At 43.5% G+C, this 25,525-nt stretch overlaps 1 protein-coding gene across 1 annotated transcript in view; it reads right to left on the bottom strand.

Annotated features, from left to right (window-relative positions):
• LOC126297593 (kelch-like ECH-associated protein 1B) overlaps nt 1-24,313 on the bottom strand; it is a 425,725-nt gene extending 401,412 nt beyond the window's left edge. The window contains exon 1 of the mRNA XM_049988568.1: nt 24,133-24,313. The gene's annotated coding sequence lies outside the window, so the exon portion shown is untranslated. The remainder of the gene's footprint in view (nt 1-24,132) is intronic.
• Nucleotides 24,314-25,525: the final 1,212 nt, after the last annotated feature.

Below are 25,525 nucleotides of genomic sequence, written 5' to 3'. Positions count from 1 at the left end.
TAAGTATTCTGATCGTAACAGATGGTTCTCTTGCCAAGACGAGGCGAGTAGGGACGACGCAGTACTAACAGTGTGACTCAGAGTGGCTTCTGGTGGGCATGTCGCCAGGCGTGTACAGTACGTCCACTCAATGCGTACCCACACGGGACGTAAAAGCTGAAGCGGGCGTGTAGTGGAGCTGTAAGAGTTCTGTGGCGTCGCTTCCTGTTACTGCGCGCTGAGGAGGCATTGCCACGCGTGTAACTCAAAATAGGTTCTGCAATGTTCTGGCAAGGTACTACGAAACATTGAACCAACAAGAGGTGACAGCGCTCTCTACGTCACTGGCAGAACTTGGGAGACGTCGTATTGAATTTAGTCGTTATCTGCTGAAGCCCGTAATTGGTGACTTCGTCATATTACAAGTCAAGTCCTACGATTATATGCTGTTTCAAGGCACCTGCACACTCGGTGTGTCTCGAAAACGCGTCTTCATTGATACGATTTACTGTCGCGATAGACGGGAAACGTCATAGTGGAGGTTACAGATTTTTCATATTTATTTTCGTATTATAATGTGTATGTTATGAAAGTGTGCCATTTTAAGGCAACAGCACATTGAAGATTCATTAAAAACACTTTCTCCTTGCTAGGATTTATTGTAATTGTTAGTTAATACCACATTGGGTAGTAAAATCGTTAGGAGATAGCAAAATGACATTCAAGGTCGTACATCACACTACTTCAATGAAGTACAGTAGATCGGCATGTCGCATTACGAAGTCATGTGCAGCTGGTTCCCCTCATGCTGTATCCAATTTTTTTCATCTTCGTGTTTTGATAAAGGTGGTAGTACTTTCTTATTAACTTAATAGAAATATTTTCTGTAATATTTGATATTATGTAAATATAAGTACGCTCTCTATTGGGAGTGAGTTTGCTCAATTTTGGGAACACCGAACTTTCCTTTTCGTCTTGTAACATGTTCATGAAAACTGACTGAAGTTTTTGTTTATGCTTACTACATACAGAACAACAGGACTAGCATATCGACAAAGAAGGAGAAGGGCGTTTTAATGGTGCTAACGCAGGAACTTTACGCGCGTCCGTTTTCGTGAACAAACTGTGGTTTGTGAGCCACATACGGCCGACAGCTGACGCTGGAGAGTGCTGCAGTCGCAAATCACGTTAACCAGCACGTCACATGTGACGTATTCGCTATCTCGCGCTGATGGATTTCCCATCCGCGTCCACATCCACATCAGCTTCCTTATCCAATGTGAGGGCCGCTTAACTACTACATCTCATTCTTAAAGAGGCGAACAGCAGCATTCACCAACCGTTATCGTTATTTACTTGTAACTGTGAACCCTCCCTTTATGTACTGAAATGAAGGAAAAAATGAAGACAAAAGGTAAGAGTTGAATGCATCTTCTACATCGAGGTCATTAGTCAAAACAGCTCACCTGGAGGAGGGGGGAAGGGGGAGGGCATAAAGAATCGGCACTAATCAATTTGCGAGACAATCCCGCCATGCGTTTCAACGAGTATCAAATTATCATGATAATTGTGGCTAAACTCCTTAACGGTGGATTAACCAGGCGGTTGCTGTATTTATTCGAGTAATTTAATCCACTGTTAAGGAGTTCAGTCACAATTATCATGATAATGTTGTGTGACTTCAAGTAATTCAAACAAATATAGACTAAAAAAGAAATGCGTAGAAGTTATGAAATACACCAGACAGCAACGGGCTTGGGTCGCGATGAAACATAGTGTAACAATATTTCCGATAAATCTCGAGAAAATATTAAACGACGAAGGGATGTTAACTTTTAACGTTCCGTCGACGGAAACTTCATTAGAAACAAAGCTGAATATCTGATAGTATTAATTTGAAAATTGGACTGGAAACGTGAAAATAGACTGGATTAGTTTTGGAAGGAACCAGCCTGAAATTTGTATTAAATAATTTAGGGATCGGAATCCTACGTAATCCCGACTGCGAGTCCAGTGTCTTACTTAACCCCTGCAATATCTCCGTGGTGGCATCTGTATGGCGAGAAATGGGTCTTGTATGATAGAAATAGGCAGGTCGTATGGTTTCTCAATGCCCCGTTGCACTTTTTCATGATTTCACAACAAACATGCGTCTTAATAGTAACTGCTCTGAGAGGACTAACATGACTTCTTACCACCTAATGTCATAAAGGTTAAAACGAGACAACCGTCTGACGTATTCGTCTTCCTAGACTAAGCAGTTCGCTCAGTTGTGAAAGGGTTCAAGTAACAGGTTATGTGGTGCCTGCAACCTCCACCTCGCTTAAGGACCGCGAGGACAAAATATGGTCGTACAGAGAGGCACACATGCAATCGTTTGCCTGTGAAACAGAAAAGGAATAACAAGCAATGATACAAATAACCCTCCGCCATTCAGTGGACAATGGCTTATGTAGTATGTAAGTAGGTGTAGAAAGGAACTATACTGCAATAAGCCTCAGGAGAAAAAGGCTGAGGGCAGAACAGAAATATTTCGTTTTGACCAGTCCACTCCACTATCTTAACCACTGCGCCAATTAGTTCGATAAAAGTCAGAGGGGTTCCTCATTGTCAGCTTCATCGAGCAACAGTTAAAGATGATTGTTTTGGTGGTGACGCTTCATCTTAATCTCCTGGTGTCGCCGTTCTCATTTCGGTATTCCACGAGTTATCATTTCTAGCGAGGTAAATCGCTGCGTTCGTGTACGTACACTAGTTTTATTTTACGCAGACGTTCGCCATCTTTTGTGCGTGCGACATCTGTCGCTCAAATGAAGCTAGGTGGAAATGAAGCGTCGAGACTGCTGATTTACAACTTCATTTCCGCAAGGAACGCTTCAATCATTTACTTCAGAAACAGAAGTGACGCTATTCGGACGACGTCTGGTCTTAGTAGGGAGCAACATTTCCCAACCGTGCAGATATTAGATCGTAAGATTGTTCTTGAGTCCTAAACTGAAGTGATTGCGGCTACTAAAATACTGCCCTTCTTGCATTTCCTGTCGAGATTATCCTCCTAGTCGCTAAGTTAACTTAACTGAACTTTAGCGACAGGTCAAAGTATGTCCCTCACCAACATACGAACCCAGATCGCCATCTTTCTTTGACAATTCTTTCAAACTCAGGCACCCAGGCGACTGTCAAGGAACGACGAGCTCCGCAACTCCGTGGAGTTTATTCGATTTTGCTACAGGAGTGATATCCCCAGTACAAACCATGCTGTGGATAATCGCTTTTTCGTGTTACAGTGCACGTCCGGTGTGTGTGGGGCAGCAGTTGTAACCAGCTCTGAATTTGCCAAACCGGTTGCACAAGCACAGCTCTGAGGTTGGTCGGTACACCAGCCAGGTGCGCGGACTCGGTCTGGGCTTTGGTTCTGCTCCACGAGTCTGGTGCTAGGCGCTCGGTGCATTAAGCTGCCCGATGGCATTTTTAGATATGATGTGACGGTGTGGTTACCACTCACTGCGTAGTCCTGTAGGCAAAGTCAGCCTCAGTTGCAAATTTTATCACGTGAACCGGACCTGCATATGCGTCGTTAGCAGCAACTACGAGGCATTAGAAACGGTGCCCGTGCCTCTACATTAAATTGATCTTTCGTAAGATACACTTTCACTTTTTTTCTTTCCTTTAGAGTAGCCGCTATGCATGCAACATAAAATCGCAAGTTCATTTACGTTCGCAGCGTTCCTCCTCCTAGAGGAAATATGTCTTTTTCCTGTGCACAGGGCGTATAATATTACGGACTTTCAATGACAAGAACACACAAATATCATTTACTGAGAGCGTCGGTGAATCCGTGTTACGAAGTGTGTCACCACCTTCTTAGGTATATGTAGTTCCACAAGAAAGCAAACATTAACAAAGGCAACGGCAAACAAGAGTGCGAAAACGTGTATAAATAGCAATACATTCATCCATATGTGAGTCACTGATAGACTGGAAAATCGCAGGAGTTACTGTTATGATACCACCACCATAATGTTTTTCCTGAAATAAAACGAAAATTAAATGTAAATTTCCACTTACACTCCTCAAACCACCTTGTCGTATGTGGCAGAGGGTAGCCTACTTTTGGTACCCCGGCTATTTTCCTATTCCTTTAGAGTTTAGAGGACGCTGAGTGGGAAGAACTACTATCGGTAAGACTCTATATGTGCTCTAATTTATCTGATTTTTCGGTCGTGGCCGTGTCCTTACGGATTCCTCCAATGAATCTGCCCATCACCTGCCTTTCATACGACTAGTTTCACGTGGCCATTCCACTTTAGCTTATTCCGCGCCGTTACTCGTACGTATTTTTGGGTCGTTTCCAGTGATTTATGCCAACAGGGTAACTGAACAGTAACACATGAAATGTATTCGCTGTTGCGAATATGAACAACTTCCAGCTGTATAATGGAATGACGACAATGCCAATTTGTGTCGGCCCTGTACTCGAACGCGGATTTCCCACTTTACGCGAGCGGTCGACTTAACAGCTTCGGCTATCCGAGCACGACTGAAGGGCAGGATAAAACGTGCATACGTCGTCGTCCATGAGTCACGCATTTCCGTGGGAATAGGCCAGTGTTTATCAGCCGATACTGGACCTGCGACTTACCAATAAAATATCTCCCCTGTACAGGAATAAAATCATTGGAATTTAAGAGTACAGACATGACATATGGACGGCGACAGTGAAAGTTTGCCCCTGGTCGTGAGTCGTGCTCGAATAGTCGAAGCGCTTAAGGTGACCGCTCGCGTAAAACGGGAAAGGGTCCTGCACAAATTTTCACTGTCGTCATTTCATTACACAGCTAGCGGTGGTTCATATTCGCAACTGCGAATAAATTTCTTGTCTTTCTAGCAGCTGTAGTCACCACAGTGCATGTACCTTCGGACGTATAGGCATTTCCGAAGGAATATTGCATCGAACGTCTTCACAACACAGGCACTGCAATTTCACGAACAGTAATAGATCGTCGCATATTTATACGTAACATATTAAGATAAAGGTATCATCAACGTGAAGATTGTTTTGAACACCACGGAGCTTTACTAAGCACGTTGTTTGCACGTTAACAAACATTGTCAGAGAAGAAAGAAGTGATAATTGAATGAAAAAATCCTAGGACTGACCAGAGATCGAACCAGAGTTCTTTGGATTCGTAGAACTTAACTACCGAGCCACCGTAGCACGCCACATTTCCATACACGCAAAAACGGAAATTTTTAATTGTATTGACAGAACCTATGTGTAATGGAGATTTTAGAGTAGTCTAATTTTCTGAGTATTTTTGACTGCACAAGCTGGAAAGCAAGTATCCACTTTCTGCGTGGCAGTGGGGAATGAGGAAGAAGCAACAGGTTAGTACTAGCGCCGGCCGGTGTGGCCGAGCGGTTCTAGGCACTTCAGTCTGGAACCGCCCGACCGCTACGGACGCAGTTTCGAATCCTGCCTCGGGCGTGGATGTGTGTGATGACCTTAGGTTAGTTAGGTTTAAGTAGTTCTAAGTTCTATGGGACTGATGACCATGGAAACTAAATCCCATAGTGCTCAGAGGCATTTTGATGAGGTGGAAGAGACAGGGTGGCTGAGCCCCTGGGAGAGCACATAGGAAGGTCAGAGGTAAGACATGCAACACGAAAACGGAAATTGCTTTCCAAACGCTCGGAGCCGCGTGTTTGTCAATCACGTATTGACAAAGATAGTTATAAGCCGTTTGAGGGGACCGATTTCGTCTCTGAGCCTGAGCTCTCTCACACATGATCTCGGTGTTGACACGAGGTTAGGCTAACCACCTTTCTTTTTTAACAGCTTCATTCGCACAAACAGAATGGAACCTCAACACGCCATACAAGCTCTCCTTTTCTGCATCATAACTGCTTGTGGTAATGTCTGGAACAAATGGTTCCTACCACCAGAGAGAAAAACAGCAAAAGAGAGACAACAGAAGCCGTTAACTAATTAACTAACAAAATGAAATCTCTAAAAATACTTTAACATGCTGCAGGCCATGTGGTAATCACTTGCTGATGATACAGGCACAACTGTCTCATTAACTTTTATTGACGTTCTACAAACCAAAATTTACGTTATGAAAACTGTTTCCTGTTGACCACATCTGTTTTTTCTAACATAAATGAGCTAACATATAGAAAAACTATGTCGAGATTTTGAACTTGCGTGGTTAAAAAAAATTATCCCAGATATGTTTATAGAGATTGGAGTATTACTAATGGTTTCCGTAGTTCAACCGTTAGTGTCCCTGATACGGATGGCGTTTCGATCCTCGGTACCTCACTTACTTCTCTTACATGTGAACCGATTACCTCGAACGGGTATCCAAAGGGAGCAAGTGTCTCTGCCGCAAGCAAAGTTCTGTTTATCGAGCATAAATATCAAAAGCAACAAGCAGCAAATCCGCAAATAAAAGTTATTTCGTTACGAAGAAATTTATGAGAGAATAGCAGCTATGGACAGGAGGACAAAGTCACTATCACGCGGAATAACCAAAGCAACTACAAACGCAACTGTCCCGTTGCGCCAGCGAAATGGAGGAAAGAGACGATTATGGTGAAAAACCATTCCAGCCGCTGCCACAAAAAAACCTCCTGCCATTCCTCTTCGGCTCGAAGCGTCCCGTTTGTTTTACAGGCCGAGAATCAGAGTCAGAACTTTCAAAAGCAACGCTCTAAGATATGATCCATACGAACTGGTTGTCCAAAGTTACTAAGGGCTTCAATCCATCAGTACCCCCTTGTTTTTTACCTGTACAAACGCTGCAGTGCCTCTTTTACACGCCATGCTCCACAAATACCCATGAGGAAGAGGATATGGGGAGAATAGCCTCCGCTACAGCCTAGGGTCAATACCGAGGATGAAACTTAATCCGTACAGCACGAGGTTTGGATTACTTTTATTGATCACCCACAATGGCGCAGAATTATTCCAGCCGATATAGCGCAGTGTCAATTTCTACTAAAAGACGAATTGGGAAATCTTGAAGTATTGGCACAGGAATGCTGGCTCAGAGGTGCCAACCATAAAGCAAAGGTGTATCTTTTCATTAGACCATTCAGCAACTCAGCGACACGAAGCGGATACGGCAGCAGCCGGTAAAGCAATCGCCTAGTGGTGACTATTACAGATTACAACCCATGGCACACGTGTGAATACAAATCACTCGTCGAATGGATCTCCTAGTCGGCATCTGACATGTGCCAGCTGTTTTGAATCCGACATGGACGATGGCGATCGAGTATATCTGTCTTTAGTGACAACGCACAAGTCAAAATGCGAAGCCGCGTTCTTATAGTGGCATAGGAGCTACTGACGGCCTCGGGAGAGCCAGTCCTGACAAAACTCTACCATCTGGTGAGCAAGATGTATGAGACAGGCGAAATACCCTCAGACTTCAAGAAGAATATAATAATTCCAATCCCAAAGAAGGCAGGTGTTGACAGATGTGAAAATTACCGAACTATCAGTTTAATAAGTCACAGCTGCAAAATACTAACGCGAATTCTTTACAGACGAATGGAAAAACTAGTAGAATCCTACCTCGGGGAAGATCAATTTGGATTCCGTAGCAATGTTGGAACACGTGAGGCAATACTGACCCTGACGATTAAGGAAGGGCAAACCTACGTTTCTAGCATTTGTAGACTTGTAGAAAGCTTTTGACAATGTTGACTGGAATACTCTCTTTCAAATTCTGAAGGTGGCAGGGGTGAAATACAGGGAGCGAAAGGCTATTTACAATTTGTACAGAAACCAGATGGCAGTTGTAAGAGTCGAGGGACATGAACGGACAGCAGTGGTTGGGAAGGGAGTGAGACAGGGTTGTAGCCTCTTCCCGATGTTATTCAATCTGTATATTGAGCAAGCAGTGAAGGAAACAAAAGAAGATTTCGGAGTAGGTATTAAAATCCATGGAGAAGAAATAAAAACTTCGAGGTTCGCCGATGACATTGTAATTCTGCCAGAGACAGCAAAGGACTTGGGAGAGCAGTTGAACGGAATGGACAGTGTCTTGAAAGGAGGATATAAGATGAACATCAACAAAAGCAAAACTAGGGTAATGGAATGTACTCGAATTAAGTCGGGTGATGTTGAGGGTATTAGATTAGGAAATGAGACACTTAAAGTAGTAAAGGAGTTTTGCTATTTGGGGAGCAAAATAACTGATGATGGTCGAAGTAGAGAGGATATAAAATGTAGACTGGCAATGGCAAGGAAAGCGTTTCTGAAGAAGAGAAATTTGATAACATCGAGTATAGATTTAAGTGTCAGGAAGTCGTTTCTGGAAGTATTTGTATGGAGTGTAGCCATGTATGAAAATGAAACGTGGACGATAAATAGTTTGGACAAGAAGAGAATAGAAGCTTTCGAAATGCGGTGCTACAGAAGAATGCTGAAGATTAGATGGGTAGATCACATAACTAATGAGGAAGTATTGAATCGGATTGGGGAAAAGAGAAGTTTGTGGCACAACTTGACCAGAAGAAGGGATCGGTTGGTAGGACATGTTCTGAGGCATCAAGGGATCACCAATTTAGTATTGGAGGGCAGCGTGGAGGGTAAAAATCGTAGAGGGAGACCAAGAGATGACTACACTACGCAGATTCAGAAGGATGTAGGTTGCAGTGGGTACTGGGAGATGAAGAGGCTTGCACAGGATAGAGTAGCATGGAGAGCTGCATCAAACCAGTCTCAGGACTGAAGACCACAACAACACAACCTGATTTAAGTTACAAATTCTGTCAGAAATTAACCTTACAAATTCAGAAAAACTAACAGAAATTGGAGTCCAAAAGTGCTTACAGAATAGCCAATATATATACATAAAACATCGGAGAGAGAAAACAGAGTTCGGTCTACATCCTATGCTTGTAATGAATACAAATACGGAGTTAACATAAAAGTGCTCCTACGACACACACCATGTCTACATTCAGACAACTCAAAATATTTTATAGCAGTTGTGGTTTTCATTCCTAAGAGGGATAGTGCCGCGACTAATCGTATTAGCAGTGACAATTTTTTATCGCCAATCCGGCACCTTTTGAAAAACTTTTAGCGTGGACTCACCTCCCTATAATTTTTTTTTTCTCTTTTTGCATGCAGACAGATTTTAAAGAATGGAGCACGTCTTCTTTACCTTTCGCTCGCCATATTATTGACGATATTCACTGAATAGTAAGTTCTGACTAGGAGGGGTGGGTATGTCTACGATCTTTTAACGTTGTGAGTATAATTTAGACATTCCTTTATTAATTTTAATGTCCACAACATGTGGTGACGCCGTAATTTGAATTTCACCATGTAGGTCGCACCTGATGATGTGGCTTTAGGCCGCAAAACCGGTTATGATTTAATGAACAGTTTTACCAGCTGTTACCGGAGTTCTTACTAACATCATAACGAACAATCCGTTCAGATGTAGGATGGAAAAGGAAAAAAAAAGATAACTGACCAAAAAGCTACTGCGCGTACATAAAACTAGCTGATTACTACACAAAAATGTTTTAACCAGCCACCCAGCGTACCATCAAAATCCCTTACCTACAATCTGAGGCACGGCTCCAGATACTCCAACTGTGAAAATGAACGTTTTATTCATTTCGACAGGTGAAGTAGAGGGCAGGACCCAATTTGAACTTCTAACGACACACCTTACAGAATATAAAAAGCTTCCTAGAGGAATGTGACAATGGGATATGGCCGATGTAGACATTACTGACAGATGTGGCCTCTCATCAGAAGTAAAATCTATCCAGCAAAGAACAATGTCCTATACAACTCTGACTTCATTCAGCTTCGTTGACTAATAGGAGATTCCAGTGTTCTCTGGGGTCCAATATCTCTTCTGACTTGCAATATGAGAAAGAGGCAGCGTCTGCGCCACGTATAATATGCTGCTGAAGCTGGAGATACCAAAACCGATTATGGATAGGCGCCACAAATGCAGTTCTTCGTATTGTTACGCGCAGATAACCAAAATATATATCGCTTTTGTGAGACATAGAAACTGTATTTGTGCAATACCAAGACGACAACGGTTGGTTATACATATAGAGTACGACTGCAATTTGTCAGATACCCTCCACACACGATAAAATAGAGTACTACTAATACTGTCAATGTGGTCCTGCATAATTAAAACACAATCGAATGTGGCTAATACTGTACCAAACAAATTCTGAAAAATGTACTGCAACTCATATTTACGCAAACGACGACAAATAGTGAAGTCCTAGCCGTAAATTTGCACAGGACACAAATAAGCGCAAAATTATAAAAGCATAATCTCTGTATCTCCTATCTACACCAATACTCTGCAAGATGCTGTGGGATTAATGGCAAAGCATAGTATGTAGTCCCGCGCTCGGGTTCCCGGGTTCGATTCCCGGTGGAGTCAGGGATTTTCTCTGCCTCGTGATGGCTCGGTGTTGTGTGTTGTCCTTAGGTTAGTTAGGTTTAAGTAGTTCTAAGTTCTAGGGGACTGATGACCATAGATGTTAAGTCCCATAGTGCTCAGAGTCATTTGAACCATTTTGAACTATAGTATGTGGCTGGTAACTTGAGGGATCGACAATCACGTTTTTTTTATAACTCAGGACAATGATTGTGTGACATTGAACGTGTGCAGCGTGCTAACAAATGTACAGTTCTCGTTTTAACTAGTCAGGCAAGTATTCGCCAGGAGACAAATTGTTAGATTTCCCAACATAATACGGACTTCATGAAAGTACACAGACCTGCAAGCCCTAATCTCACGCAGTCTGCATCCATGCGTTTAATTCATACTAGACATTCTCGCGTGGTATTCGAATTTTGAAACTCAAAGGTGTATGCGGTGACTTGTTTATGGCCGAAGAACAAAACATTAGTGAGTAACTGGGCGGGGATGGTATGTGCTTTCAGAAACCGTAACTAAGAAACAATGAGTTTTCACTTCGCCAAGAAACCATATAAATGCTGAAGTGACAACAGTGGTTCTAATTATGAGGTGAACAACAGCGAGATTTTGGTTATGTGATAAATACACCGTTACCACCGAGGAAGGAATACAGGGAAACAAATCTAGTATATACATCAAATACTTACACGAGATCTATCCCCGATAACGGACTTCAAAGTTCAACAGTGCGCAAACGCAATGATCACAATGCCATCTTCTTCACTATAGACGACGAATTTAGAGTATTGGCAGATAAAGTGAGCACAACGACTATGGGAACATTTGATTAAAAACATTAGCAAAAACCGAACCGGGAAGATCTATTGACCGAAGTACTTTCTGCTAACTGTTAAGGCGATTAAAGGCTTTATTTTGCCATAGAATTACTTCTGTGACTACAGATAAAACACACAACGATTAAGAAAATACACTCAGCGACTACATAGTGGAACCGCTTTCCCTCTTGACAGCCAAAAGCAGGTTCCTCCAGAAGAATCCAGATATATCTGATAGGAGATGAATAGAAATTTAATTTTGCCCTCCAAGTATCAAAGAGAGATGCAGAATTAAATTATTTCAAACCAAGAAGATCCATTGGAAGCAGCACCTGCGCCAGCAAACAATCGCTGTATCTGGGGACTACTGTACAGTCTACTTTAGTGTGAGTGGCTGCACACAGCATATCAAAACTCGTGGTTCTCATGGCTGTGCCTGCTGTCCGATGAACTGGTGGTGCTAGGATAAGATTCCGCTAAACAAAGTATTTTTTCCACTAAGCTCTTCTCAAATGAGCAGATGGAAGATGGTAAAAACAGCATATGTGAATCAGACAGGATATGCAGGCAGAATACAGAAGCAATTCTACTGTCATGCCATTTCCTTACAAGGCTGTCGGACTGGCTATTGCAGTACTTCAAAAAGAAATGGCGCGGACGGCAACTGCCCTAAGGCTTTAAAATGGTGACAATGGTCATTGTGCCCTTTCTAACATCCATAAATAACGAGCAAATGGAACTAGAAAGTGTTTCTCATAATCTGAAAAGAGCTAGAACACCAACGCATTATTCATTAAAAAGCGTACTGACAGTCGCACAAGAACCGAAAAGTAACACCCCCCTTTTTTCTGATCAGTACTCGTGCTATGACCCGAGAATGAATGTTACAAGCATACATGCAGGCAACTCACGACGTTGTCACTGTGGATTTCTGAAAAGTAAACTAACTGATGATACAGTCCATTCAGCTTTGGAACTCTACATCAAGCGACTCTGAAATATGAAATTTCAGGTTCGATTGACATCGCAGATGCCTAGGACAACCTATGGTAGGCAGACTCAGCGAGTCCCCCTGTAATTGCATCGGTCGAACATTTGAATAACTCAGATAGCGTGGTTGGCCGGTTGCATTGGGTTTAAAGGACGAAACTACGAGGTCATTAGTCCATTTGTGATACAAGTTCATGCTCCCGAATGGGCTCGACCCTTGGGGGTGCGTGACTGGCTACCACAGGGTCTCAACCTTTACATGATTACTTCCTCTCCATGCTGCATGGTTATACTTCTGCTATGCCTTTCTCCCTCTGCCTCTCCATCGGATGGTTTACTTGGTGCTCATTTTGCTTGGACCTGGTTTATGATCGGGTCTCAAGTTCCCACTTCCAGCGTATTCCAGAACTGTTCATTAAATAAACACATGGTCCCCATTGCAAGGTTAGACCTTCAGAAGTGCGGATCGTGCAGGGAAGGCTGCCGAAGTACTTCACCTTCGTGCCTTTCCATCTGTATACCCTTCCCTTTAATACAGTAATACACCCAAAACCCAGCACAGTAGGCGTCCCGTTGTGAGAGGTAAAGTATCAGCATAGTGGTAGCCGCCTGACCACACAGGGATAGCACTATTGCTGTCAGAGCCGATAACTTCCAATGTATGCCAAAGACTATGTACTCCTCATGACTGGGGAACAGGGACTCCGAGCAATGGATTACTGGTCAGGTAGCCGTTGCTGAGGCTGGATAGTACCCATGGTGAGAGCCCCCATTTGGAGTGGGTGGCACCATGGTGCATTAGCTGCCAATGAAGTGGATGAAGTTATCTACCTCTGGTGGCCATATAGCCTCAGCAGTGTCTATGACAGGACAGTGCTCTTTCAATGCAGAGAGATAAGATCCTAAAATTCTCCCTTCCATGGCTGTGCCATGGGACGAATGTGTGGCTAAGTGTCAAGTGGAGCAATACTCCCCACAATACTCTGTTTTTACAAGGACTGATGGTGATTCCTTCTTGGCCACAAACCCCTTGTTATTTATGGAGAACTTGGAAGACAAGTTTCAGGAAGTGGCTAAAATGAAAAGTGAGTCAATTCTGATTAAAATGGCACCCCCTACCCACGCACAGGCGCTGCTCGCTTGTGACAAGATGGGTGACATACCGGTGACCATCACTCACCATATGCCTAAATTTAGTTCCAGGCCCCATTTTCCACAAAGAGCTGCTTTTACAACCTGATGAGCTACCCACCAACCTGGAGCCATGGGTTGTACACAGCCTGTCATGCACATAGGGACCAAACAACAACAGGATTGCCACCAGAGCCTTCATCTTGGCCTTTGAGAGCGATTCATTGTCTGAATGTGGTGCTTCAAGTGCTTGAAATTCGGACACGTCTTCACATTGCAACGGTAGCCCGATCTGTAGAGATTGTGGACGAGCTCTGAATGTGAGCACTCCCTGTGCACCTCCCTCCATTTGTGTCAATGTGGAAAGCACCATTCGCCTTGCTCATCAGCTTGTGCTCTTTCCCAGAGAGAAAAGAAAATTCAAGAATACAAGACTAAACAAACTGTTCCCAAGAGACCAAGATGTAGTGTGAGTGGCAGCAAACAGCATATCACAAAATGTCATAGCTATAGCTATGATATCGCTCCCAGAGTGATGCCACTCCTCCCCATTACACCTCCTGCAGTGGGCACTCAGGGCTGCTCAAACATGCCTGCCCTCATGATGGTTACGGGCTCCCCTCTTGCTGCTTCGCCCACAACTACTTTGGGATCCACAGCTTCCCACCCACCAGAGACACTGGTGCCCACCTCCTAGCCAGAGACAAATCACCTTCCTCTCGCTTCTCTCACCACGAAGGGCTCCCTCAGGGTACTTTCTTTCAAGTGTTCTGCCAGTCTACAACCGGATTCAGAGCAGCCCTCACTATCATCAGAATTCATGAAGGAGAGAAGACAAGAAAAAGTCCTCCAACAAGGACGTTCTGGTGGTGTCCACGCCACCAGATCCGCCTGTTCCACTCCTGTGGCTGAGGCAGAGCTTCTGGCAGACACTAGATCCCTGGTTCACACCACACAATGGAACCTAGAACCTATGTATATTGCTGCCATAACCTGTTAACCAGTGACAGCTGGTGACCCAAGGCAAGAGCTGCCCTCTTGGTCCCTTCATTAGTCCCACTGTACATTGAAAATATTATTTTCCAATGGAATTGTAGCGGTTTTTTCTACTACCTGGCTGAACTATGACATCTTTTAAGCACATCACCTAGCTTCTGCATTGCCATTCAGAAGACCTGGTCTCCAGCAACACAGATCCCATCCCTTGATGGATATTAGGGATATAATAAGAATCATGCTGCCTATGACAGGGTGTTGAATGAAGTTTTCACTTATGTTCTACACACTCTACATAGCAAACTTATGCCACATATTACACCTTCAGAGGCTGTAGCTTTTCAGGTAAGGGCATTTCAGGACATTACCATCTGCAATGTTTACCTTTGTCTCAATGGTGAAGTGTCTCAGAACATACTGTTTGCATTGGTTTCGAAGCTCTCCCCATCTTTCCTAATCTGGGGTGATTTCAACATCCATAACCCTTTGTGGGGTGGAACCGTGGTCACTGGATGCAGTAAATATTTCGAAAATTTACTGGCACAACTTGACCTTTGTCTTGTGAATACTTGCACCCTCACACATTTCAGTGTGGCACACGGAACCTTCTCGGCCATAGATCTTTTCATTTGAGCCCCCATCTTCTCCCACCCATCCACTGGAGGGTCCATGATGACTTGTGTGGTAGTGACCATTTCCCGATCTTCCTGTCCCTCCCTCAGTGTCAGTCCCCTGAATGCCTGCCCAAATCGGAATCACAACAGTGCTGACTGGGATGCTATCAACCTTGGCTCCCTGCTGCATGGAGATATCGATGAGCCAATCCAGAACACAAGAACAGTCATTCTTTCAGCAGCTGATTACTCATTTCTCTGTTCCTCAGGACCTCGGGCTGACAGAAGACAGTGCACTGGCGATTCTAGGAAAGTGCAGAGGCCATTCGAGATCGTAACCAGGCTCTCCAATATCATAAGCAGCACTCATCTATGGAGCACTTCATTGCCTTTACGTGGCTCCGTGCCTGGGTTCACTACTTAATAAAAAGATGGGAAGTGATCCTGTGTTTCAACCATCAGATTATACACCTCTCTCCTCTCTGCCCTCCCACAGGGAGGAGGTCGTTTTAATTAGGCTGCGTATTGGGCACTGCCTTTTTAGCCATCGCCATTTCTTACGTGGCGCTTCCCCGCCATTTTGTTCACACTGCGCCCAAATTTTAACTGTCCATTTCCTGATAGTATGCCCTGTTTTTAATCATTTAAATTCCTGCTTGGGTTTGCCGTCTCGAGTTATCGACTGTTTTAGTGAACGACACATGGACTGTCAACCGCGTTTTACTTTTTATCCATCTTAGCAATATGGCGAAGACGATTTAATTTTTAGTTCTGGACCTCCGCTTCTCTATGATGTATTTTATACACCTTTCTCCACGCCACCGTTTTTAGCTGTCTTCTCTTATGTCCATTGGGATTGATGTAGTCGCGTTTTAACTCCGCTCTGTCTTCGTGTTCTACAGTTTTGAGATGGGCGCGTATGACCCAAGTTGTTTTTGCACCCAAAAACAAAACAAACATACCTCTCGCTAGCAGATGTGGGCTAAGATCAGACATATCTATCGATACTAGAAACCTGCAGGTTTTGATGGTATTACCTTGAAGGGCACTGTGTACAGTGACTCAGACACTGTCGCCAAACATTTTTGTCTGCACTATGCTCAAGCGTTAGCATCTGAGAATTATCACCTGCCTTTCGTGTCCTAAAACAGCGACTGGAGGGAAAGCAGTTCTCTTCTACTACACACTACCTGGAGCTTTATAATACTCCATTCACTGAGTGGGAATTCATCAGGGTCCTCGCCCACTGCCCTGATACAGCCCCAGGGCCACACCGCATCCACAACCTACCAGCGAACTGTCAGCGTCATATCCTTGCCAGCTTTAACCGCATCTGGAGCGAGGGTCCGTTCCCATCGCAATGGCGAGAAAACAGCATTGTCCCAGTCCTGAAATCGGTTAAGCCCTCTAAAGGTTGACAGTTATCCCCTAATGAGTATGACCCATGTTCTCTGTAAATGCCTTGGGGCCTTCTGGCTCCACCCCAGGGTGGTTTTCGTCAAGGCCATTCAACTACTGATAATCTGGTTTACATGGAGTCTGCCATCCAAACGGCTTTTGACTGACGTCAGCACCTTGTAGCTGTCTTCTTCGACCTACAAAAGGCTTATGACAGCATATGGCGACACCACATCCTTGCTACCTTACGTGAGTGAGGTCTCCAGAGTCCACTCCCAATTTTCATTCAGAACTCCCTGTCACACCGTTAAGCTCTGGGTTCAAGTTGGTGCTTCCCACATTATTCCCCAATCGAAGATAATGGGGTTCCACAGAGCTGAGTACTGAGTATCCCCCTCTTTCTAGTAGCCATCAATGATATAGCAGCAGTTATGGAGTCCTTAGTATCATCCCCCTTGAATTCTGACGACTTTTGCCTGTGCTGTTACTCCTCTAGTATGGGTGTCGCTGAACGTCAGCGGCAAGGCGCCATACGAAAGGTGTTGGCATGGGTCATCTCCCATGGCTTTCGATTTGTCGCCATCAAGACTCGCGTCATGCACTTCTGTCGATGTCATACCGTTCACCTCCAATCAGACATTTACCTCGACAACCAAATACCCAATTTGGTGGAGACTTACTGCTTTTTAGGACCAGTCTTTGATTCTCGGTTGACAAGGATTCCTAATCTTTGGCAGCTTAAATGAAAGTGCTGGCTGCAACTTAATACACTTTGCTGCCTGAGTAATACTAGCTCAGGTGCAGATCGCACTACCTTCCTGCAGCTTCACGAAGCACTGATACAATCCCGCCTAGATTATGGTAGTCTGGTGCACTGTTCAGCATCGCCTCAACATTGTAGATACTTGATCCAATACACCACTGGGGGGACTTATGATGATGATGTTTGGTTTGTGGGGTGCTCAACTGCGTGTCATCAGCGCCCTTACAGAGTCCCAATTTTTACTTAGCCCAATTATTACACAGTCCGATCCAGCCACTGTCATGAATGATGATGATGAGGATGAAATGATGAGGACAACATAAACACTCAGTCCGTGGGTGTGGGACTTGCGACAGGAGCCTTTCGAGCTAGCCCTGTGAACTGCTTACTTGTGGAGGCTGGAGTTCCTCCATAGCAGATCAGGCGCCAACAATAGCTTGTCATTATGTTGCCCATGTTTGCAGCTCTCCTAAGCATCCAAACTAACATCTCTCATTTCCAAACATGGTAATCCATCTCCTGCAATGGCAGCCCCGGCCAGGGATTGAGATTGCAATCCTCATCCAGTCTATCCTTTCTGAACTACAGTTGTTTCCACTTCCAACTCTTCTGTGGACTCATCTTATACATCTCTGTGGTACATCCCTCAGCCACAGCTTTGTCTTGACCTATCACGAGGTACAAAAGACACAGTTCATTCTGAGGCCCTATGCCACCAATTTTTCTCCATCCTTGGCGCATCCCAGGGCACACAATTCGGCTACACCAATGGCTCGATGGTTGCTGGTCGTGTAGGCTTTGCTTATGCTCACCCAGGACATACTTACTCTCCTTGCTGGATAGCTGTAGTGTTTCCACTGCAGAGTTGGTAGCCATCTATCATGCTCTTGAGCATATCTTTTCCAGCAGTGACTCCTTGAGCAGTTTGCAAGCTCTCGACTAGTGCTACCCTCGCCATCACTTTGTCACTGCTATCAAAGATTCGCTGTATGCCCTTGAACAGTGTGGGCACTCAGTGACCTCCTTTTGGACCCCAGGACAAGTTGGGAGCCAGGGGAATGAACTCTAGCCCGACCAAACATGCTACCAGTAAAACATCTCCTGAGATCGGTATTCTGGAAACATACCTCCGATCAGTACTATGCCATCAAGTTTTAGTTGCATGGAACACAGAATGGCTCACTCTGACATTACCAAACAAACTACAGGCAACAAAGTAGACTATGAATCTATGGAGGTCCTCCATGCTGGCCTCTTGCAAGGACTCTACCATCCTTCACCATCTCCACATCAACCATACTTGGCTCTCATGGTCATTTCCCCCATAATGAGCACGCACCCCACTGTCATTGTGGCTCCGTTTTACACTCACTAAGCTAAGAATTAAAAGCAGTTTCAAGAAATGTTTAAGATTAAAAAATGGGCTGAAGTGTGGGTCAGAGGTAGAGGGTTTTTTTAGGATTTATCTATTGTGAGAGGTGCCCCTCTGTCTGACTTGCAACTGAGTGAGTGGTGGCATAAGATTATCACAATGGCCACATAACGTTGTCCTCGGGGTTCAATGTGTGGTCCTTTACTCTCGTACCTTACGCCCCTCTTCCATTTACTGACGGTAAATATAGTGGGTCGAGCAACTGTTCACACCAACTACATCCTTTTTGTTGTATCCCAATTGCACCTTCGTGAAAGGGTGAATGAGGTGCAGACAAAAAAAAGAAAGAAAGAAGAAGAACCTGCTTATGGGTAAACTAACTTTTGTTAAGTGGTATGATATCGAAATAAAACGAAATATTATCTGACGCTGTGAGAAAAACATATTCGGGAAAAACAGCTATAGTTTCCCAAAATAAAGTCGAAATTGGTGTATGATTGATCATATAGTTTCACTGTTGGTGACATATTGATGAAAACAATAATTGCCATAAAATATCTAGGAGTAACCATCCGGAGCGACCTTAAGTGGAAAGACCAAGTAAAACGAATAGTACGGAAACCACCCAGAAAACAAGAGGTGTTCAAAACACTTGGGGTATCGATGCTTGAGTACTGTTCATCAATCTGGGACATTTACCACGTATTAAAAGAAGAGACAAGATCCGACAAAGAGCGGCATGTTTCGTCACGGGATCGCTTAGTCAGCGCGAGAATGTTACGGAGATGCACATGTACTCCAGTGGCAGACTCTACAAGAGAAGCGTTGTGCATCACGGAAAATTTCCTATTGAACTTCCGAGATGGTACGTTCCAGGAAGAGCTGTACAACATATTACTTCCTTCCACATACGTCTGTTGAAATTAACACCACAAGAAAATTCGAGAAATTTTGGTTAATACTAAGGTTTATTGATAATCATTCTTCCCACGCGCCATTCTCGAATGGAACATGGGAAGATAGAATCAGTTGTGGCACCTGAAGTATACTCTTCCATACAATCAGGTGGCTTGCAGGGTATAGGTGTATGTGAACCATCACAGTAGATCACGAAATAACGCTGCAATGCGTACGAGCGTGTTGCAACGTCATCTCTAATGCCATGGACAGTTTTGGTCAGTGTGTATGAGCACTTCGCTTGCGCCTGAATAACTGAAAGATGTCGGGGAAAATGCACGCTCAAGCCTGGCCGGAACTTCGGTGACGACACAAGCTGAAGCTCTATTCATGATTGACTATACCTGTCAGTATAACTATTGTAACTAAGAGGAACGTCAATTTTGGTTAAAATATGCGGAAGGTGTGGACATCGTACAAAATGTCCCCTTCGGCTCCTATGGTTTCATGAAGTTCCGATAGGTGGCGGCGCTCTACGAAGTCTTCAAAATGACGTCTATAACGGAGGTGCGCTCCAAGCACAGAGTTGTCACTAAACTTCTGGCGGAAAACCAGTGTATCTCAGATATTCATAGGCGCTTGTAGAATGTCTACAGGGGCTTGAAAGTGAACAAAAGCACGGTGAGTCGTTGGCCGAGGCGTTTGTCATCATCGCAACAAGATAGCGCAAACCTGTCCGATCTCTCGCGTGCTGGCCGGCCACACGCAACTGCGTTTCCTGCAATGTTGGAACGTGCCGACACTTATTCAAGGTGATCGACGGATCACAAACACCTCACTGCTCAACTGGACGTCTGTTGGTAAAGTTGACACACTCATCTACCAGTTGGGGTACACAAACGAGTATGTCTGCTGGGTTCCTCGCGGCCCAATAGGAAACCATTCAGAGCAACGCAGCACCAACTGTGCGGAATTACTTGCGCGTTACGGGCCTGGTCTTGAAAAATGTTTGTCGAACACTGTTACAGGCTATGAAACATGGATTCATCACTTTGAGCCGGAAACAAAAGGGCAATTCATGTAATGGCGCCACACCATCTCTCCTCCGAATAGAACGTTCAAATCTGCACCATTAGCTGGTGAATTCATGGCGACAGTCTTCTGAGACTCTGAAGGGAGTATTCTGTTTGATGTTCTCCCTCACTGTGCAACGATCAACTCTGACGTGTTGTGTGTCACACTCAGAAATTGAAGAAACGACTTCAGCGTATGTGTCGCCACAAAAATGCAAACTAACTTCTCCTTCTCCATGAGAACGCAATGTCTCACACGTATCTGCGCAGCCGAGAGGATCTCTCAAAATCACAATGGACTGGACTGTTCCTCCTCATCCTCCCCACAGCGTGAATCTCACGCCTTTCGACTTCCAGTTATGTGGCCCAGTAAAGGATGCACTCCGCGGGAAGCAATACCTGGATAAATAAAATTTCGTGCGTCTAGGGCCTCCCGTCGTGTGGACCGTTCGCCGGGTTCAAGTCTTTCGATTTGATTTGACGCCACTTCGGCGATTTGCGCGTCGATGGGGATGAAATTATGATGATGAGGACAACACAACACCCAATCCCTGAGCGGAGAAAATCTCCCACCCAGCCGGGAATCGAACCTGAGCCCTTAGGATTAACATTCTGTTGCGCTGACCACTCAGCTACCGGGGGGCGGACAATACCTGCATGATAGGAAGGTTATTGATGAAGCAAGATGGTAGTACCGCCGTCGACCTGTAGAGTGCTACCACGCGGGCATACAGGTCCTACCAGTAAGTAAAGTGGCGTAAGGCCACCGTGTTGACGGAGATTATGTTGAAAGGTGGAGTTTTGCAACAACAAAAAAAGGAGTAACAAAATGTATTGGAACACTGAATACAGCCAACCTGCTTTCAGAAATAATGTTGCATTATTTACTGAACGTCTCTCGTACGTCATACTCATTACGGTGACGAGACCTGAATAGTCTGTGTAATCGTATATTTCAAAGTTAATGATAAACGCAACAAAAAACTATGGAAAATTAACGAAGAGCAACATGAGTCGAACGAACTCGGTGACGCGAGAAGTACTCACGCATACCAGAGAAGAGTGCAGTTATCATGTTAATTAAAGTCAGGGCATGATTCATCTCCCCAGTGGCCACGACACACACCTCCCACACTTGTTCAAAATTAGGAAACAGGCTACTGTCGCAGCCAAGCGTGTTTGTAATAGATAATAAGGAGCAGAAACCCCGTTACATGCCAAAAATGATTTGACTGAACTCACGATCATTTCGTATCGCGGATGTTAGGAGGCATGGCTTTTCTTAAGATTTCTAATGGCACCCACAACTATCATCCTCAGTGCACGCAACTGCATGCGGTGTCTCGGAAACAATTCTCTGACGTTTCTCGCGCGTCTTGTTAGAAGGCCTACGCGAGTGTTGGTTGTACAATATTATATAGATGGAAAAATATTCCTGGCAGTTCATTTCATGGACTACCAAACATTAAACGTCCAAAATATTATTAGGTGGTCTCCGGGCATTTAGGATTCCAGGAGGTTTTATCACTTTTACGAATGGCATCTCTTTAAACAAAGCTTGCCCCGAGAATTCGAAGATAAATGCTAAATTAAAGCAGTTATTACTCATAAGGCTAATTTTTTTTAAGATAAAGAATCCAAGCGATCCGTGCTGGCAGCCAGTGCACTTCGCTGTGCGATGCATAATTTTGCAAACCACAACAATACGGTACTTAAAGTTGGACTTCCGCAGTTCACTTTCAGTTCATAGCTGTAAAAGTTGAAGCTCCCAGTTAGTTATTAGTGGTTAGTTAAGGTGAAAATTGAATATCTAGCCAAGGTGTTTCCTTTCATGGGCAAAGGAAAGGATTCGCAAGTCCTCACCTACATTGTTTTAATCTATATGGAAGGTATACTTCTTAACAGTGTCAATGACCTATTCTGGGGGTAAAATTTTGAAAGAAATTCATATGAAAAATTTAGAGCACTTCCACAGTTTACAGCAAATTTTACACGATTGGTCTAGTCACTTCATCTGCATTGCTGCTTGCTGAATTAAGGACATTACAATAGTTTTGTTTAATGTAATTCACGAACATAAACACTTTATTTTGGTTGCTGAATGTGTGATGTTGAAAGTCTCTGCAGACAGCTAGGGCATAGAAAAAGCGCACTCTCACATTATATTGGAAGTTAGCTTCCCAGTCGCAAGTTTGATCTGCTGCTTTTCCTCCTTCAGATCCAATCACACTCTTGTCAAATCAAACTAGGAATCGACGCGTCTGTAGGAAGAAAGTAGTTAACTCAAATGATCTTAAATACCAGTCCTTTAACACAGTGATGGTACACTACCTTCGTAAACAGAAATTTGTAATGCACAAGTACTAGATATTACTGTCCTTCAGAATATTTCATCCGATCTCATTCTTCACTTTTAAAAAGGATCCATGTAACAGCGCAAATATAGTTAGCGCTCTCTCTCTCTCTCTCTCTCTCTCTCTCTCTCTCTCTCTCTCTCTTTAGACTTTGCTGAAACTGTGCTAGTCCACTACACATGGTTAAAGAAAGATACATCCGCTTCGGAAACAGTTCAGTGTTGAATAATTGTGGTCTTCTCTCTAGGATCCTGAAGTCACACGAACCCTTTAATGAAGTATTGTGAAGATAAAATTTTTGGACTAGGCATATGCTTCTGGTTTTTAGTCTTTTAGTGGTTGACTCTCATAGTAGGCCCATGTTTTCGCTAAATATAGAGAAAAAACTGGATTAGAATTTTGGATACTAAATGCTGTGCGCGCCTTTATAAATATCGCGCAACCAGAGCGACATCGATATAAGTGCTAACTCATCAGTCGCGATGAGAGCAAGTCGCCACTGTATTTCAAGTCGTGACGCAGACCAGCAGCTGCGAACTGACAGTCTTACGGTAAACACGATATTTTGAAATGCCAGATAAGTCATTGACGAACTCCATCCATACGGTATCCTTCTTTTTAGGTGCACTCCACAAAAGTTTACTATAGTGTTAAACTAAAGCAAAGTGGATTATCCTATCAGAGTGCAAACATTAATCTGCTACCATAATAATAATCCTTTATTTCTGTAATAATGCTGTCTTTATTTAAACATTGCCATTCATTTCAGAGCGTCAGTAAACAACGCTGTAACACGTGAGGATGTGTTCGCTAATCAAACTGCAGTTTCAAAAGGAAAGTTACGTCAGGAAAGGATACTTCTAGAAACCTATCGGTAACATATTTAATTTTTATGTATAAAAACAAACCAATATTTGTTTGGATTAACCAAACGTCAACAACTGTTTCCAAAGAGAAATAATTTAATCTAATTCAAACATTCTTAAATTAAAGGAGGTGTCAGGGAAGAAGAGAATTGACAATTTATTTGCCTGTTATACTCGTAAACAAAACGATGGATCTTTAACTCTAAATTAATGCTTAGTATAGGTTATGTATCGGAAACCAGGACGTGTACAGTAAACAGTTTCTAATGTATCTGCCAGGAAAAGTAGTAAGGAACGTTTACACGACAGAAAATATTAAACTATAATTTACGCTGACGGCTCTGTATTTGTAAATAAGCTGTCTTCTTTTTAGCCATGGGAAACGTATATAACACATTTACGTTAGTATAGTTAAATGACATGACATGATAAATACCTCGAACTGTGTTTATGGGCCTTATCAGTCGAAATCCAACGTTGTCATGGTCAGCAAACTCTTCAGAAGTCACAGAATTTGCAATATTCTTCTGATGTACGAGAAACGACGAGTGTATTTCACCCACCACTGTTCCACTTCCGTGTGACGGCAAGCGCAAGCGGCAGTTGCCTTTCGTCTCACCCCCATGCAAGGATTTGCCCGCCATCTGTGCAGTAACAGAGTAACTACGTAGACCCCGCCAACAGCAGGCGTCAGGAAGCGCAGTTGGCACGCTCTTCATTCCCAGATTCGTATTTCGTATTGCGTGCGAAATAATTGAATATTGTTCGTCTGTGTGTGTGTTTGTGTGTGTGTGTGTGTGTGTGTGTGTGTGTGTGTGTGTGTGTGTGTGTATTAATAAACCTGCGGTTTGACTGTAACTTTACAGTTTCAGCAGTTTGTTGACAGTAGTGATCTAGGTGCTTAACATACTCTTAGTCTGACAAGTCGTCTCAATAAACTTCAATAGCCCATACTCTCCAAACGACTGGCTGTCTATTATTTTACCTGTCTGCTTCCTGTGTATTTTATTAGCATCACCAATCATTTGTTTTATGTTTTAAGTTCCACGATTTTCCGCCATTTTACCATATAAGTCACCGATTTTATCGCCTGCTTTTATTATTTATTATCTTCATTTTTTTTTAAACAAATTCTGTAGGCTGAAGAGCGACGTACTAAACTGATGCCAGCCCGCCCACTTCGGGGGGTGTCGAAACTCAATAAACGAAAAAAAAAAAATCCAAACGACTGGAAGCGCATGAAAATAAGTGTCTAGGGTCACAGATATACAACAGACTACAGCGTAGCTGTTTGAATGGCGAAGCTGAGTTGTGAACACTGTCTGAATGAAAACTGATCATTAATTACGAACGAGCCTGAAATGTGCTAACATAAATTTTATACGACAGTACGCTTAAAACCTGCAAAAACTCTACTATTTTACTATATGAGGTATTCAGAAAACGTAGCTTTTATTCGCATGCCTAAGATGTGAAAGCTGACAATTTGACGATTGCGGCCACTTGAAACGTCAAGAATGCATATCAGTTGTTATCAAGAGAAACTTTATGCGTACGGGAAACTAAATACACACGCAAAAATATTGTTTACAACGACGAAGTATGAAGAAAACAAATGTATAAACATTGGGCTGATGCTGAAGATTATTCACCACCCATCCAAAAGGATAGCATCGTGGCGATGATGAAGATACAATTACCTTTTACTGACACTCCTACTTCTGTACCTATAAATTGAATCAGTCACAGCAAATGATGCTTAATTGTAGCAACAGCGTGAGATGTTTATCGTGTGTCATGTAGGAATAGAAAATAAGGTAATGACTGTC

This window comes from Schistocerca gregaria, chromosome X (genome assembly GCF_023897955.1).
Source record: "Schistocerca gregaria isolate iqSchGreg1 chromosome X, iqSchGreg1.2, whole genome shotgun sequence".
NCBI classification, from domain to species: Eukaryota; Metazoa; Arthropoda; class Insecta; order Orthoptera; family Acrididae; genus Schistocerca; species Schistocerca gregaria.
Note: the sequence above shows the minus strand (reverse complement) of the source record. Positions and strands in the feature narration are given on the sequence as shown.